At 43.9% G+C, this 16366-nt stretch overlaps 1 protein-coding gene across 3 annotated transcripts in view; it reads left to right on the plus strand.

The window, feature by feature from the left end:
* The window catches only part of PDP1 (pyruvate dehydrogenase phosphatase catalytic subunit 1), a 159037-nt gene that overhangs the window by 21787 nt on the left and 120884 nt on the right, over positions 1-16366 (plus strand). The window lies entirely within an intron of this gene.

Genomic DNA, 16366 nt, shown 5'->3' on the forward strand with positions numbered 1-16366 from the left:
TAGCCCTTTTGTTGCCAGAGTGAGAAGGCCTGCAAAGGCTGGCCAAGACACACACGGTTGCAAGAGTTGGAGGAGGAGGCGGGAAAGAACAGAACAAGGCCAGGCAGAGCCGTGCCCGGCTGAGGTCTTGCTTCCGGACACCTAGACAGGAGACTAGGCTAATTCCAAGTGAGGAAGGACTGTTGGTTGAGCAAGAGAACATCTGTGTCACTGGTTATTTCTGTATCCAGAGGCAACATTTAGTAGCCTGGTGTTTAGTTCAAACAACATCGTATTTCCATTCCTCTCAATTCCTTGGTTACTATTGTACAGTTATTGAGCTGTATTGAGGTATTGGGCAACTTGAAAACAACTTGGGTAACCCCGTTGGACCATGATACCTGGATTGAATTTCAACCTACCAGCTGGTTGAGTTCAACATAGCAAGTGTTTGTTGGGTTCTTTGTTGTTTTAGGTACTAGGGATGTATAGCTAAAATGGCTCCCAGTAATCCCTGCCTGCTACCGTTTGCACCATGTGTAATCTGCTCCCAGGGTTGGTTTCTATGGCCAATAGAATATGGCAGATGCCATGGGATAACCCTACTGAAATTAGATGATAAAGACCCGCAGATTTTGCATTGATTACTCATTTTCTCTTGGGTCGCTCATTCTGGGAGGTGCGTTGTGTGAGCAGCCTTACGGTGAGGCACAGGTTTTCAGGGCCTGGAGCCTTCTTCCAACAATAGTGTGAGTGAACCTGGAACCCCAGTAAAGCCTTCAATGGCTACAACTTAATGAGAGCCCTTGAACTACAAAACTTGCTTCCAGATTCCAAGCTCTTAGGAACTGGGTGAAAAATAACTCACTTTTAGATGCTAAGATTTGGAGCAATTTGTTACACCCTTGAGTCTTCTGGTTTGGTCACACAGACATTGATATTTGTTTCCTGAACAGATATCTCCAATTTGAATATTACCTGGTAAACAAGTCACATGTTAAAGTCCACCTGAGTTTAAACAGTATGGCCGGTGCCATGGCTCACTAGGCTAATCCTCTGCCTGCAGCGCCGGCACCCCTGGTTCTAGTCCCGGTCTGTGCGCTGGATTCTGTCCCAGTTGCTCCTCGTCCAGTCCAGCTCTCTGCTGTGGCCCGGGAGTGCAGTGGAGGATGGCCCAAGTGCTTGGGCCCTGCACCCGCATGGGAGACCAGGAGAAGCACCTGGCTCCTGGCTTTAGATCAGCGCAGCGCCGCGCTGGCCCTAGCGGCCACTTGGGGGTTGAACCAACGGAAAAAGGAAGACCTTTCTCTCTGTCTCTCTCTCTCATTAACTGTGCCTGTCAAAAAAATAAACAGTAGAGTTAGATCTGCGTGTACTCTTATGAAATAATTTCTGAGATATATTGAGTGAAAGAAAAACAAGTTGAATAGTCTTATTTATGTTAAGCATAATTTGTGTCAGCGAAAGGGAATTCTATCAAGGGGAGGGGCAGCTGACAGGCAAACTCGTGACCCTCCAAATCACTTTCACTTGGGGTAATTTTCACAAATTTATCATTGCCGATCCTTGAGATTCTGAGCAGGATATTTAAACTTTAACATTTACAAATCACATGCCTGTTTAATGCTGCTCAGAATAATTTTTACATGAAAGGTGCCTGTTGTTATAGGAATTAGTAGTATGATTAGTGAATGAGTGACATATAATGTAAACATAACAGGCCTCGCTGACCTAAGCCTGTAAAATAAGATCTTCTGTCATTACAATTTAAAAAATTGAGATGAAAGTAACGTACAACGAAAAGCACAGATCTTAGATAGTTTAGGTTGATAAGTTTTAACAACTTTCTGAGGTTTAACACCTGTGTAATCACTATCCAAAATAGCATAAGCCATTTTCATCATCCCAGAAAGTTTACCTGTGCCCCTTTCTAGTCAGTTCTCTTCCACTTGAATGCAACCATATGCTGATTTCTTATCACCACAGAAATTAGATTTCAAATAAATGGAATCATGTAGAAGCACAGTGTTTTTTGAAATCTGTATGTATGACATATACTGGTAACTTGTTCTCTTTTTATTGTATTATTCCATTGGATAACTATACTACAATTTGTTTATCCACTTATGCATCTGTCCTTGGATGACATTTAGGTCATTTACAATTGTGGGTTATTATAAAGAAGGCTGCTGTAAATATTCTTGCATAAATACTTCTGTGGGTATATGTTTTCATTTGTCTTGGCGAAATTACTAAGAGAGGAATTGCTGGGTCACAGAGTAGAAATATGTTGAACTTTAGGCCGGCCCCGAGGCTCAATAGGCTAATCCTCTGCTAATCCTCTGCCAGCACCCCGGGTTCTAGTCCCAGTCAGGGCACTGGATTCTGTCCCGGTTGCCCCTCTTCCAGTCCAGCTCTCTGCTGTGGCCAGGGAGTGCAGTGGAGGATGGCCCAAGTACTTGGGCCCTGCACCCCATAGGATACCAGGAGAAGCACCTGGCTCCTGCCTTCGGATCAGCGCGGTGTGCCGGCCGCAGCACGTCAGCCGCAGTGGCCATTGGAGGGTGAACCAATGAAAAAAATGGAAGACCTTTCTCCCTGTCTCTCTCTCTCACTGTCCACTCTGCCTGTTAAAAAAAAAAAAAAAGAAAGAAAGAAAGAAAGAAAGAAATATGTTGAACTTGAAAGAAACTGTGAAACAATTCTTTCAAATGTATAAGTCATTTTATATCCCCATTAGCAATGTAGGAGAGTTGCTATTGCTCCCCATTCCCACTAACATTCTCCAGTATAGGTAAGCATTTCTTTGTTTTAGCCACTCTATTCAGTATAAAATGGTGTCTCGTGACAAATAAAGGTGTTGAGCACATTTTCCGATGTGCCACTTTTTTGTAACTTTTAATTTTTTTTTTTCAAAATTGAAGTAGATGTTGTTTAGACTCTCAAACTCCGCCCACCCCCCGAGATTTATTTTTATTTACTTGAAAGAAAGAATAGAGAGGGAGAGAGACAGAGATGTCTTCCATCCTCTGGTTCATTCCCCAATTAGCTGCAATGACCAGAGCTGAGCTGATCTAAAGCCAGGGCCAGGAACTCCTTTTGGGTCTCCCATAGGTTGCAAGGACCCAAGCACGTGGGCCATTTTCTGCTGTTTCCCAGGCACATTAGCAGAGAGCTTGATTGGAAGTGGAGCAGTCAGGACTTGAACCAGTGCTCATATAGGATGCTGGCATTGCAGGCAGTGGCTTCACCGATTACACCACTCTGCTGGCCCCTCGTGTCATTTTTATATCTGAAATGTGATTTTCTGAGCCTTCATGAACTTGAATGCCAAAAGTTTTTTCTCTTTGTGCCAGTGTCTTCTAGTTATTTCTGGCCATATGCAAATGATACCTCACAGATTCCCTCAAACCATTCACTGAGTGTGAGTCAACCGTTCCTTGCATTGCTCATGCTTCATCTTAGCATGCAAGGCTCCTTAAGTCCCCTCAGATGCCTCCCACGAAGTCTCTGCGCCTATAAATGGGTGGGGTAGGCGGGAGTGGGGGTGGGTGGGGAGTGTGTGCGTCATCTGTCGCCCGGTTACAAACTTCTAGGTTACCTTTCATAACCACCCATTTTATTTTATTTGATCACATTATACCTGAAGATTATTTGGTCCATTAATTTTTTTAAAAAAGATTTATTATTTATTTGAAACACAGAGAGAGCGACAGAGTGAGAGATCTTCCATCCGCTGGTTCACTCCCCAAGTGGCTGCAGTGGCCAGGGCTGGGCCAGGCAGAAGCCAAAGCCAGGAGCCTGTAGCTTCTTCCATGTCTCCCGTGTGGATGCAGGGGCCCACTGAGGCACTACACCACAATGCCAGCCCTATTTGGGCCATTTTTTCACTGCTTTCCCAGATGCATTAGCTGGGAGCTGGATAGGAAGTGGAGCAGCTGGGATTCAAACCAGCACCTGTATGGGAGAGGCGGAGGCTTTACCTGCTACACCACAACACCAGCCCTGGTCCATTAATTTTTCCTTTACTTTTTTAGCAAGGAAAACTAAAATCAGTGATAGGAAGACACTCCCTGAGAATAACAAGTCACTGAGGATGAATGGCCTCCCAAAAAGGGGCATCTATACAGGTTGCAAGAACCTCACTGAGAGGAAGTTTTCCATGAAAGAAATAAAAAGTTTAAATCTTTCTGAATCTAGTTTTCATGACACAATGAGCCTTCTACCACTTCCTGTTATAGAGATACCTAATAACAGAGAGTGGGATTGAAGGTATTAATATGACTTTGAACTATCAACAAATGATATTATAAAGACTAGAAGTGTCTGTGGGCAAGCATCATAGCTTTTTTTTCATTTCTGTATTGCTTGGCACTTAACTCAATGCCTGAGTGGAACTACAGAAAATGCCTATCGAATTGAACTACTTTTCTGTCTTAATTAATGCTTTCTCAAAGGTATTTCCCCTCAATCCTACAATATTTTCACAAATATGATTCCACCATTTTTTCCAGGATATGTAAATAATGACATGTTTAAGTTATAAACATCATCAAGCAGTTGAGATTTTTTTGTGTTAAAAAGATAGGCATACAGCCGGCGCCGCGGCTCACTAGGCTAATCCTCCGCCTTGCGGCGCCGGCACACCGGGTTCTAGTCCCGGTCGGGGCACCAGATTCTGTCCCGGTTGCCCCTCTTCCAGGCCAGCCCTCTGCTGTGGCCAGGGAGTGCAGTGGAGGATGGCCCAGGTGCTTGGGCCCTGCACCCCATGGGAGACCAGGAAAAGCACCTGGCTCCTGGCTCCTGCCATCAGATCAGCGCGGTGCACTGGCCGCAGCGGCCATTGGAGGGTGAACCAACGGCAAAAAGGAAGACCTTTCTCTCTGTCTCTCTCTCTCACTGTCCACTCTGCCTGTCAAAAAAAAAAAAAAAAAAAAAAAGGCATAAGAGTCTATTTTTTTGGTTGGTAAAATTAAATCTGATATGAATATTATTTTTATTCCCATATGGAATGTGTTTGATTATTCTTAAGCCTATTTAAAAAATAAGACTTTATCCTACAGATAGTAAGTGATCATTGTAGAAAAATTTACATAAGCAAAAACATAATTAGTACATAATCAAGACCAACACAGTTATCTTGCTATGCAGTGAGAATTGTTACTGACCCTCTGTATATCAGGAGGCAGTGTTTTATAGTAGAACTAGCACTGCGTACTCATAAATTGCCCTAGACTTCTGTCTCAAGTTGACAACTTTGTAGAAATCTGGTTGCTACAGATTCTTCATCTGAAAATGGACATGACAGTGGTACTTTCTTCATGGGCTTTTTGCAAAGAGTATATGGAATAACGAGTTCTTGGTAATAGAGCCAAATGCCCTGGGAGCTATTTTTATTAATCTTCAGATCATTCGCTATGCACAAACAAAATCAGATTGTGCTGTACACATTGATTTGTAACCTGTTTTTCACTTAAGAATTTGTGAAAAATATCTTTTAAAATATAACCACCTAGCAATCTATTTTTAGACATGTCAAAATGTGTTTAACCAATATTTATTTCATGGTTTTTTCTATTACAGATGACCTAAGCAGATATTTAGTTATTGAATTTCTTTATTACTTTTATTACTGAATTAGTTTCTATCTTCAGAACAGTAATTTGAGTGAATAGCATTTCTTTGTTTTTCATGCTCTTAACTCCACCTTTGACTTAGCAGAGAGAACTTCTGTTGTTGAGTTAAAGTTCACAGAATATGAGTACATGATAGTATTATGAGTATATGTGTATTGTGAGTAGTATATTATGAGTATGTGATACTATTATACTATACTAGTATGTGATACTGATTTTTATTCCAGGTTTTTACCCTCACAGAGATAATGATTCAAAGCAAAGGTGTACATTCCATGCACAAATGAGGGCAGGATTTACTTAAAATGGAGAGAATGAATATACATTCATGTGTGAATGTGGGCAACCCCACATGGAGAGATATTGATTATGAGTGGGCCAGAGCATTGCCTGTGAGGTGAGAGAGAAGGAGATCTGAGAAGGATCCCCAAGCCTAGTCAAGAGCTAAAGGGCCCCTCTCATATTATCAGTCTCTCTTATGAGATGGGGTGGAACCTAGATAGGTATGCGACACTCTCATAGGACCTCCACATCGAGTTTAACTTCTACATGGCCATCATGGTGTCTCCTCCTTCCTGGTCCTGGATAATAAACAGGTGCATCATGCGAAGGTGGGCATATTGACAGATAGGGAGATAGAATTACAATGCAGGGCTGGCAAAAATTTCAGCTCACCTATTTCTAATCTTCTGCCCCATATCATTACTACTGCTTTACAGAGTCTTTGAGTAGGCTGGTGAATATTTTACAAACATTGCCTGCTGGAGACCCAGCCCCTGACTTTTCTCAGTTCACCTCTCCCTCTCTGCTTCCTGACCTGCAGAGTCTCACAATGCACCCCATATTTCCCTTCTCTTGAGCCTGTTTCCTTTCTTGCCTGTGGCCAGGAGAACCACCTGGCTGTAACAGAACGTTCCTCACAGCAGTGCCAGCCTGTCGTACATCACTGCCCACAGCTTTGCTGCTGCTACTTCTGCCAAGAAGTGCCTAACTCCAGAGTGAGCTGGACCACAAGCTCCCCCAGAACTAAGTAACGATGACCAACACATTTTCTTGGGCAGGGAAGTTCTCATTTTTTTTTCTCGTTTCCAACCTGGCTTGAACTGTGATTCTTTTGTGCTAAAAAACCAAATACAAGTATCAGAGATCCAATTCTAGAACAGTGGTGTGAGAAGTTTCTTGGACCTTCCTCTCAGTGAAACAACAGTAACTGGTGAAAATTATTAGCAATAAAAACTACTTAAAGGGATGAGCACTTAGCCTAGCAGTAAAGATACCTGAGCACCTCAGGGTACCTGGGTTTGAGTCCTAGCTTCACTGTTGATCCCAGCTTCCTTCTGATGTACACCCAGGGAGACAGAAGGTTGTGGATCAGGTCGTTGAGTCCCTGCCACCCATGGGGGATACCTGGATCATGTTTCTCTCTTTGCCTCTCAAATAATTTTTTTTAAGGAAACGACACAACTTAAAGTCTCTAGAGATTTCCTGATGGCATAAACAAACATTTACTCAGGATCTACTAAATCTTGAATAGTAAGAGTCTGTGGCACTTGAGGTATGATCTTCTCCCTGCCTCTCTCTACCCCCAACTCAGTGTGTAGGGAGATATACTCCAGGTTGATGTGGCTCCCTCCTGTCCCCCCAGCTTCCAGTCTCTCCGAGAGTGCAGGCTATGAGCATTTCTCATCTCCTCAGCTGCATGGTGAAGTCAGCCAAGAAATTGGGGGCTCCTTTCCTTCCCTCTGCCCCCACTGCTAGGCTTTTCCCTAGGCATGGGGTAGAGAATACAGGACCCCAAATGCTCTTAACCCACCTTGCTTCTGGGGCTGAAGTTGCCTCTGGAACAGGAAAGTCAGGAAGAGGAGAGACTACTGTCCCTATCCAGTGTGCTGCTGATATGCAGATGTTACCGTGAGAGAAGCGTGTTGCTGTCCCTGTCTCCGACTCTGGAGCAGTGGTGCAGAGGTTCTGCATAGCAAGAGCAGGCCATGAGAACAGAGCTCTGCAATCTCAAGGAGAGTGACTTACCTGAAACAGAGTGGGAGGAAGTCCATGCCTAAGGGTGCTTGCAAAATGGAGGTTCTGCTGATACGCATTTAACAAGGAGCCTGGTAGCCCCAGGAGAGCAGAGAGCTAAACCCTAGTTCAGCTAGTATACTAAACAGAACCAGGAAAATAAATAGCTAAGGAGATTCCTCCTAGGATTGAACCAAAACTCAAAGACCAGCCTTAAAAACTGCAAAAGATCCCAGATCTAATCGGATCCAATAGAGCAATTTATGTTCCAGAGCATTATGAAAACAGAGCAATCAAAATGCCATTGAACTTTGGAGACTTCATACTGTGTGAAAACAGACTTCCCTCACATAGTCCAGCCAGGTCACTAAACAGCAAAAACCAGAGATAGGTAGAAGATGGTTAGTATCAAGACTTGCTAAAATGCATTATTAAAATGCAACAATGAAAAATTGAAGCATAAGCAAGGAAACAGGAAAGTTGACCCACACACAGGGAAAGAAAAAAAAAAAAAAACGGTAGGCAACCCAAACTACCTGTGAGAAGGCCCAAATGTAACAGTAAAACTTCAAAGTAGTTATCACAAATATGCTCAAAGAGTAAAGGAAAGTAGATGAGACAGAAAATTGTGTGGGTGGAGGGGATACACACATTACTAGGAGACACACTCACAAACTTGAATATATATAAATAAATATTCTAGAATTGAAATATGTGACAAAGCAAAAGATGCATTAGAGCTCCTTAATAATAGATTTAGGGGCCGGCGCTGTGGGTCAGCGGGTTAACGCCCTGGCTTGAAGCGCTGGCATCCTGTATGAGCTCAGGTTCAAGTCCCGGCTGCTCCACTTCTGATCCAGTTCTCTGCTATGGCCTGGGAAAGCAGTAGAAGATGGCCCAAGTCCTTGGACCCCTGCACCCACATGGGAGACCCGGAAGAAGCTCCTGGCTCCTTGCTTCGGATCGGCACAGCTCCAGCCATTGCGGCCAATTGGGGAGTGAACCAGGAGATGGAAGACCTCTCTCTCTCTCTGCCTCTCCTCTCTCTGTGTAACTCTTTCAAATAAATAAATAAATATTTTAAAAAAAACAATAGATTTAAACTGGCAGAAGAATCAATGGAGATAGTGTGCAGTCTGAGGAATAGAAGAATGATGAATCCAATGAAACCAAACAGATTCTCAGAGAAATGGGAGACACATTTAAATGTACCAGTATATACTTAATTGGAGTACCAGAGTTAGGAAGAGAGAAGGGAACAGAAAAAAACACATCTGAGGAAATTGTCACTGAAAACTTCCTAAATTTGATGAAAATGTTGAAAACAAACATGCTTAGAAAATTCACATCCTGATTTTCAAAACTTATTAACAGTGCTGCAGTAATCAAGACTGAAACTGGCACATGGATACATATAGAGATCAGTGAAATCAAATTGAGAGTCTAGATAAGAAACCTTCACATTTATGCTCAATTGATTTTTAGCAAGGGTGCCAAGATAATATCATGAGGGGGGAGGATGGCGGCATTGTAGCAGAATGGGTTAAGCTGCTGCCTGCAATGCCAGCATGCCATATCAGCGTTGGTTCCACTCCTGGCTGCTCCGCTTCTGATCCAGTTCCCTGTTAATGTGCTTAGGAAAGCCCTGGGAGATGGTCCAAGTCCTTTGGCCCCTGCACCCACATGGGAGACCTGGAAGAAACAGCCCCAGCTGGTGCAGCCATTTGAGGAGTGAACCAGCCAATATAAGAGCTCTCTCCCTCATCCCCTCCCCTCCCCCTCCCCCTTCCTCTCTCTCTCTCTCTCTCTCTCTCTCTCTGTGTCTGTGTAACTCTGTCTTTCAGATAAGTAAAATCTTATAATGAGGGAAGGAGGGAATAGTCTTTTTTAAGATTTATTTTATTTTATTTATTTGAAAGAGTTACAGAGAGAGGTAGAGACAGAGAGGTCTTCCATCCACTGGTTCACTCCCCAGATGGCCGCAATGGTTGGAGCTGTGCAGATCCCAAACCAGGAGCCAGGAGCTTCTTCCAGGTCTCCCATGTGGGTGCAGGGGCCCGAGGACTTGGGCCATCCTTTACTGCTTTCCCAGGTTACAGCAGAGCGCTGGATTGGAGGAGGAGCAGCTGGGACTAGAAGCTGGCGCTTCTGGCCGGGCTTTAACCCTCTGTGCCACAGCGCCAGCACCAGAAGGAATAGTCTTTTTCAACACACGGTGCTGATACAACCAGATAGCCATGTGCTGTAGAATAAAGATAGTTGCCTTCCTTACATAAGACACAAAATTGACTTAACAAGGATTATATATCTTAATCAAAGAGCTAAAACTATAAAGCTCCTAGAAGAAAATGCAAGAGTAAATCTTTATGCTAAGACATATTAGATATGACACTAGAAGCACAAGTGACAAAATAAATTGGGCTTCAATATTAAAAACATTGGGACTTCAGTAGACACCATTAGATAACCCACTGAATGGGGAAATATTTGTAAATCACATATTTGGTAAGAGACTCATGGAATACACAATAGAACTTCTACAACATAATGATAAAAGATAATCAATTGAAAATCTATTTGGGCAGTCCTCAAAAAAAAATACAGGACTGGCACTGTGGTGTAGTGGATAAAGCCACCATCTTCGATGCCAGCATCCCATATAGGCACCAGTTTTAGTCCTGGATGCTCCACTTCTGAACCAGCTCCCTGCTAATGACCTGGGAAAAACAACAGAAGATGGCCTAAATGTTTAAGGCCCTGTACCCATGTGGGAGACCCAAAAGAAGCTCCTGGCTTCATTCTGGTCCAGTGATGGCCATTGCAGCCATCTGGGGAGTGAATCAGAGGATGGAAAATTCCTCTCTCTTTGTCTCTCCCTCTGTCTTTGTAACTCTGATTTTCAAATTGAATATTTTTTTTAAAAGGAATAAACATAAAGTTAACATGCAATCACCTGGTAATTCTACCTTTAGCTATATACTCAGAGAATTGAAAACGTATGTCCACGGCCGGCGCCGCGGCTCAATAGGCTAATCCTCCACCTAGCGGCGCCGGCACACCGGGTTCTAGTCCCGTTCGGGGCGCCGGATTCTGTCCCGGTTGCCCCTCTTCCAGGCCAGCTCTCTGCTGTGGCCCAAGAGTGCAGTGGAGGATGGCCCAAGTGCTTGGGCCCTGCACCCCATGGGAGACCAGGAGAAGCACCTGGCTCCTGCCTTTGGATCAGTGCGGTGCGCCGGCTGCGGCGGCCATTGGAGGGTGAACCAACGGCAATGGAAGACCTTTCTCTCTGTCTCTTTCTCTCACTGTCCACTCTGCCTGTAAAAAAAAAAAAAAGTATATCCACAAATATTCATAGCATTATTTATAATAATCAAAAAGTTAAAATAACCCAAATGTCCATCAGATAAAAAATGTATAAATCAAATATAGTATTTTCAAACAATGGAATACAATTCTGCTTCTGATCCAGCTTCCTGTTTATGTGCCAGCAGTGCCACAAATCATGGCCCAAGGACTTGGGTCCTTGCCACTCATAGGGAGGAGCAGATGGGTCTCCTGGCTCCTGGATTTGAGCTGGCCCAGACCTGTCTGTTGTGAACCAGGAGATGGAAGATCTTGCTTCCCTCTTTCTCTCTGTTTTTCAAATCAATCAATCAATCAACTTAAGTCACAAAATGAAAATTTATTCTCCTCCCCTGCATCCCTGACCTCAAACCACCTGGTGCTATTTATTAAAAGTCCAGAGTATATACAGAAATATTTGGTAAATGGAATGTTCATTTATTTTGCATGGATGTCTTTCCCCACTGTATCTGCCTTGAAAATTACATTTTATTCTCATACTGCTGCTGTGACAAGAAAAACCTGCTGATTAGTTTCTTTGTACTCCTCTCTTGACATACTTGAAAATTCATCCATCCCTTGAAGTCCTTTCAACAAACTATGCTACCTTAGAACAGCTTCCTGCAGACAGATTACAAGATCCTGGGTTGTTTGATATTTTTTACATATTGAATTCAATTATACTAATGTTTGGGAATCAACTCCAGCATTTTTAAGAGATTGTATACATGTGCACATCAGGTTTATTTGCCGTGTGATCTGTTTCTTTTTTTAAAAAAAAGATTTACTTTATTGAAAGGCAGAGTTAGAGAGAGAGAGGGAGATCTCTCATCCACTGGTTCACTCCCCCATAGGCCACAGTGGCCAGGCCTGGGCCAGGCCGAAGCCAAGAGCCAGGAGCTTCTTCTAGGTCTCCTACATGGGTGGCAGGGACCCAAGGACTAGGGCCATCTTCTGCTGCTTTTTCAAGCGCATTAGCGGGGAGCTGGATGTGAAGTGGAGGAATCAGGGCTTGAACCGACACCCACATGTGATGCTGGCATTGTAGGTGGCGACTTAACTCATTATACCACAGAGCCAACACAGTAATCTCTGTCTATTGATTGCCACTTTAAAAACCCTTTAGCATTAAATCTTTATAGTGTAGACATTTATATTCCCCACAGTTATATTCTTGAAAAACTGCCTTACACAAAAATGCTCCATTTCAAATGAGTAATAAAAGTAGCACATACTCTCCCATTATAATTTGTAAATCAGGGAGAAGTCGGCGCATGATTGGTCCTGGATGGCAAAGAAGGTACTTGAAGTGGTCAGCAAGAGTGTTTCCATTTTCCTTCATTTAACTTGCTTACCAGAGGGCAATAGGATCCTCATGATCTTGTTCGGACAATACCTGTAGAGTCACCAATGCATTATGGTTTTCTCTATGACATTCATTTGAATCTTTTTTTGTTCTGAGGAAGAACCTGGTCTTTCACCTCCTACTTCCAGCTCCTCAACTTGGCTCCAGGCAGCAACCAACAGACCCTTCTGGGGGATGTGGGGACAGCTGCTTTCCAACTTTATTTCAGCTCCTCCAGAGCTTGGGGCTCTTTCAAGGTCACTGACCTTGAAATATGGGGCTTCCCTTCTCTATGTGTTGGTCTCTGTGTTAGCTCAGAGTAGAAGTGCAGTCAGGATCATCTGGCTTATTTAAGTGGCTGCTCAGGGGCGAAATTATTGTTGCATCAATAGCTAAAAAGGCATGAAAGGGAACAGGCGAAAGCTGCCCACATCACACAAGCTGGGTTCAAAGTTCCTATGTGGTCATTTTGGGAGACACTTCAAAGCAAGTTCATTGAGTCTGCCATCTCTGTCTTAAATCTGGTCTATTCTCCATTCCAGGTCACCTTGGTCCACGTCCCCAAGAGGAATTCTGCTTTGTTGCCTCAACTAGACACCTTTAGGTAGCACAGAAGTTTACAGAAAAAAGCAGTTTCCTTTCTCTTAAAGCAAACCAAGCTTGACCTTTCTCAACTACCAAGAAATTCAGCCCCAGTTCATGTGAGGAGACAGCCATGGCTAGGAGGTCACTGCCAGATTCTGCCTCCTGCTGCCTTTTTGATTTGATTGTTGTCTAAAACCGGAGGGTGCTCCCTGCTGTCTATCACAGAAGATACCCCAGCATTGCTTCATTAGTGTTGTGACCGCCACACGCACCAACACAGCCAACCACTTGGATGATATCAGCAAGTCCCAGGGTGAACCATCAGCGGAGAGCAATTCAGCACAGCATGTTATTTTAAAATACTGTGCTCTCAAAAACAAATATAGCCACTAAAGGAAAATGGTATTAGGTTTAAATTGTGATATAAAAATACCTGTTATGTAAGGTTCTAGCATTCATGCTCAGTCCTTTTCTCTCTGGACTCCTTTCTTCAGTTCTAAAGGAAATGAAGCGCTGTTTAGGAAAGCGGAAGGTACGTAGGCCTTCAAAAGGGAGCAGACACGGCAGCAGCAGAGACCTCACACTCAGGTCTACACAGGTGGATTCATCACAAGGCAAGGGGATCATTTCTTGGCAAATTTTTCTTCTAAACAAGGGCTTCCGCAGAACATGGATAGTTGCAAAACTCTCAGTTGCTTGTATTTGGCTAATCATTCAATGTTTATTAAGTGCCTGCTAGTCACAACAAACAGAGTTTAATTCTAAAATAACTTTAAAGCAAGTGACTGAAACGTCAGCTCTTGGACAAATGTGACCAGGTTACACAACTTGCTGAATGTTATCTCATTTACCAACTGCACTGTATTTACTCTGAGTGGACAAGATTTAGTAAATAACTGCTTGATCTTTTTCCTTCCTATCCCCCAAGTCCTCCCGTGGGGAGTACAAATAGGGAGCTAGGAAGTGGAGGCTGATCTGGGGCTGAGTGATGTACAAGGCTTAGATCTACCCTTTTGCTTATCATCTACCAAACAAACAAACCAAAACAAAACAGCTTACTAGTTCCTGGTCAGCTTCCAAACCCATTCTGAAACCCGTCACTTTCCCATGCATCCTGGCTATCTTCCTCCCCAACTTACCCACTCCCTCTTGGCAGATGGCTTGTCTTATGCGAAGATTAGCTGAGAAGTTGCTGGTTTCCCTACTTCCCAGCCAACAAACTTAGCTCTTTCTACACTTTCTTCCTTCCTTCTGGCTTTAAGCTCTTCTTTCTGTCAGTTTAATGATCAGATCCCCTTTTGACTTCTCTAGGAGTGAATTGCATTTTAAGGTGGAGATTAGATTCTTCAGTCAGCACATAAGCAAAACTCACAGGCAAAATTACTCTGGGAATAAAATTCTGCAAAGTAATATGTAAGTGCGAGTATATCAAGTAGACAACAATATATAGATTTTTTAAAAATTGATTTATTTAGTTGAAAGAGTTACACAGAGAGAGAAGGAGAGGCAGAGAAGGAGAGAGTGGTCTTCCATCCGCTGGTTCACTCCCCAATTAGCCACAGCGACTGGAGCTGAGCCAATCCGAAACCAGGAGCCAGGAATTCTTCCAGGTCTCCCACATGGGTGTAGGAGCCCAAGGACTTGGGCCATCTTCTGCTGCTTTCCCAGGCCATAGCAGAGAGCTGGATAGGAAGTGGAGCAGCCAGGACTTGAACTGGTGTCCATATGGGATGCCGGCACTGCAGGCAGTGGCTTTACCCACTATGCCACAGCACCAGCCCCAACAATATGTAGATTTAATATATGTGTTGTTACTGGATTTCTACTGTATGCAGAATGTAGTAATATATACTATACAATTTAAAAAAGGGATTATACAGAGAAAATAGATCAAGTAAGGTTTTTGGTGCACTTAAACAAATTTATAAATATTCTGATATCCCATATCTATCATCATCCAAGTTTTTATGGACAACTTTATCAGTTTCTCTGTAGTTTTCAGTTAGTTCATCAGTTTCTTCTCCATGGTTGTGGTAAAACTACTTAACCATTAGCTTGAACAGTGTGTTTCACTGGAAACTCCAAAATTACCCGCACCTTCTTTGGTTGGTGTCACTAAGAGGCTTCCCTGCCTGTTGGCAACCTCACTGAGGGCAATGGGCCACTGAATTTTCAACATTACTTATTTTTCTTTCTCTCTGTCTGCCTCCTTTGGTTTGGTTACATATATGACTGGTGGCTTAAGTAAGAGAAAGGTTTATTTCTCTCTCTTATAGAAGAAGTCCAGAAGTAGGTGGTGCAGGGCTTTTTTCTGGTGGCTCCAGGGTCACCAGGGCTCCAGGTGTCACCAGAGCTGTGGGGTTCTTGTCTTCATGCAAGAAAGAGTCGAGGCGTGAGACAGAGAGCAGAGTGATAAGGCTTTATTGGGGATAGGGCATCCGTCAGAGTGGAAGAGACAGAGAGTCACTCGGACTGGGAGAGAGCGAGGCTACATGGTTGAATGGAGAGAATACACCTGGGCAACATCTGGGCAGGTGGCTCAGCCGAGAGGCAGAAAGTTGAGTGTAGTCTGTTTGGTGTCCCTAGGTCTTTAAGGGAGTCTGTTTGCCCACCTTCCCCTCTCCTCCAGGACAAATGATAAGGAGTCCTGGAGGGGTTTGTTGGGTGAAAATTAGCAGATTCCTCCCCAGATTTCCTGGAGCTGGGGCAGAGTAGAAGGGCTTCCCTTACTGCCCCATGTTATCAGGTCAGGTAACCCATTTGGTTCTGAGGAGAGAATTCTCCTGGGAGCTTTTCTTAGGGGGGAAGGGCTGGGACCACCTGGACAGTTATCAGGGTCTCAGCAGGACTTTGAAGTGCAAAATGCTGGGCTTCTGGAACTCCTGTAGTAGGTGCAGGTCTTCAAGCCTGTCTCTCTCACACATAGGCTAAATTTCTCACTTTCTACCTAACACAGGCTCCTTCTCTCCATGTCAGGCCATGCCAGTTCATGGCTTCCATTCTCATGGCTGTTGCAGCTCCAGTCATTGCATCTACATTTCAGTTAGCAGGGGGAAGGAAGCTATAGTGTTACCAGAGAAAGTAAGGATTCTTGTCTTCGCACAAGAAAGAATTCAGGCGTGAGTCAGAGAGTAGTGGAAAGCAAAATAGCAAGATTTATTAGGGTAGGGACATCCGTAAGAACGGGTGGGCACCTCTCCAGACAGAACCTGAGAGAGAGTGCCCAGTCGCTCAGACTGGGGGAGAGCGAGGTTACATGGTTGAGTGGAGAGAGTACACCTGGGCAGGCCAGGCGGGCGGCTCAGCAGAGAGGCAGAGGGCTGAGCGCGCAGTCTGGTTGAGTTCAGGGGTTTTTAAGGGGATGAGTCCTGACTTCCCACCGCTTCTCCTCCTGGAAGAAAGGACTTTTTGGATATAAATATGAAAAATTCCTCTCTGAGTTTCCCCCCTGAAGTTATCAGAG

The sequence above is a fragment of the Oryctolagus cuniculus genome, chromosome 6 (assembly GCF_964237555.1).
Source record: "Oryctolagus cuniculus chromosome 6, mOryCun1.1, whole genome shotgun sequence".
Lineage (NCBI taxonomy): Eukaryota > Metazoa > Chordata > Mammalia > Lagomorpha > Leporidae > Oryctolagus > Oryctolagus cuniculus.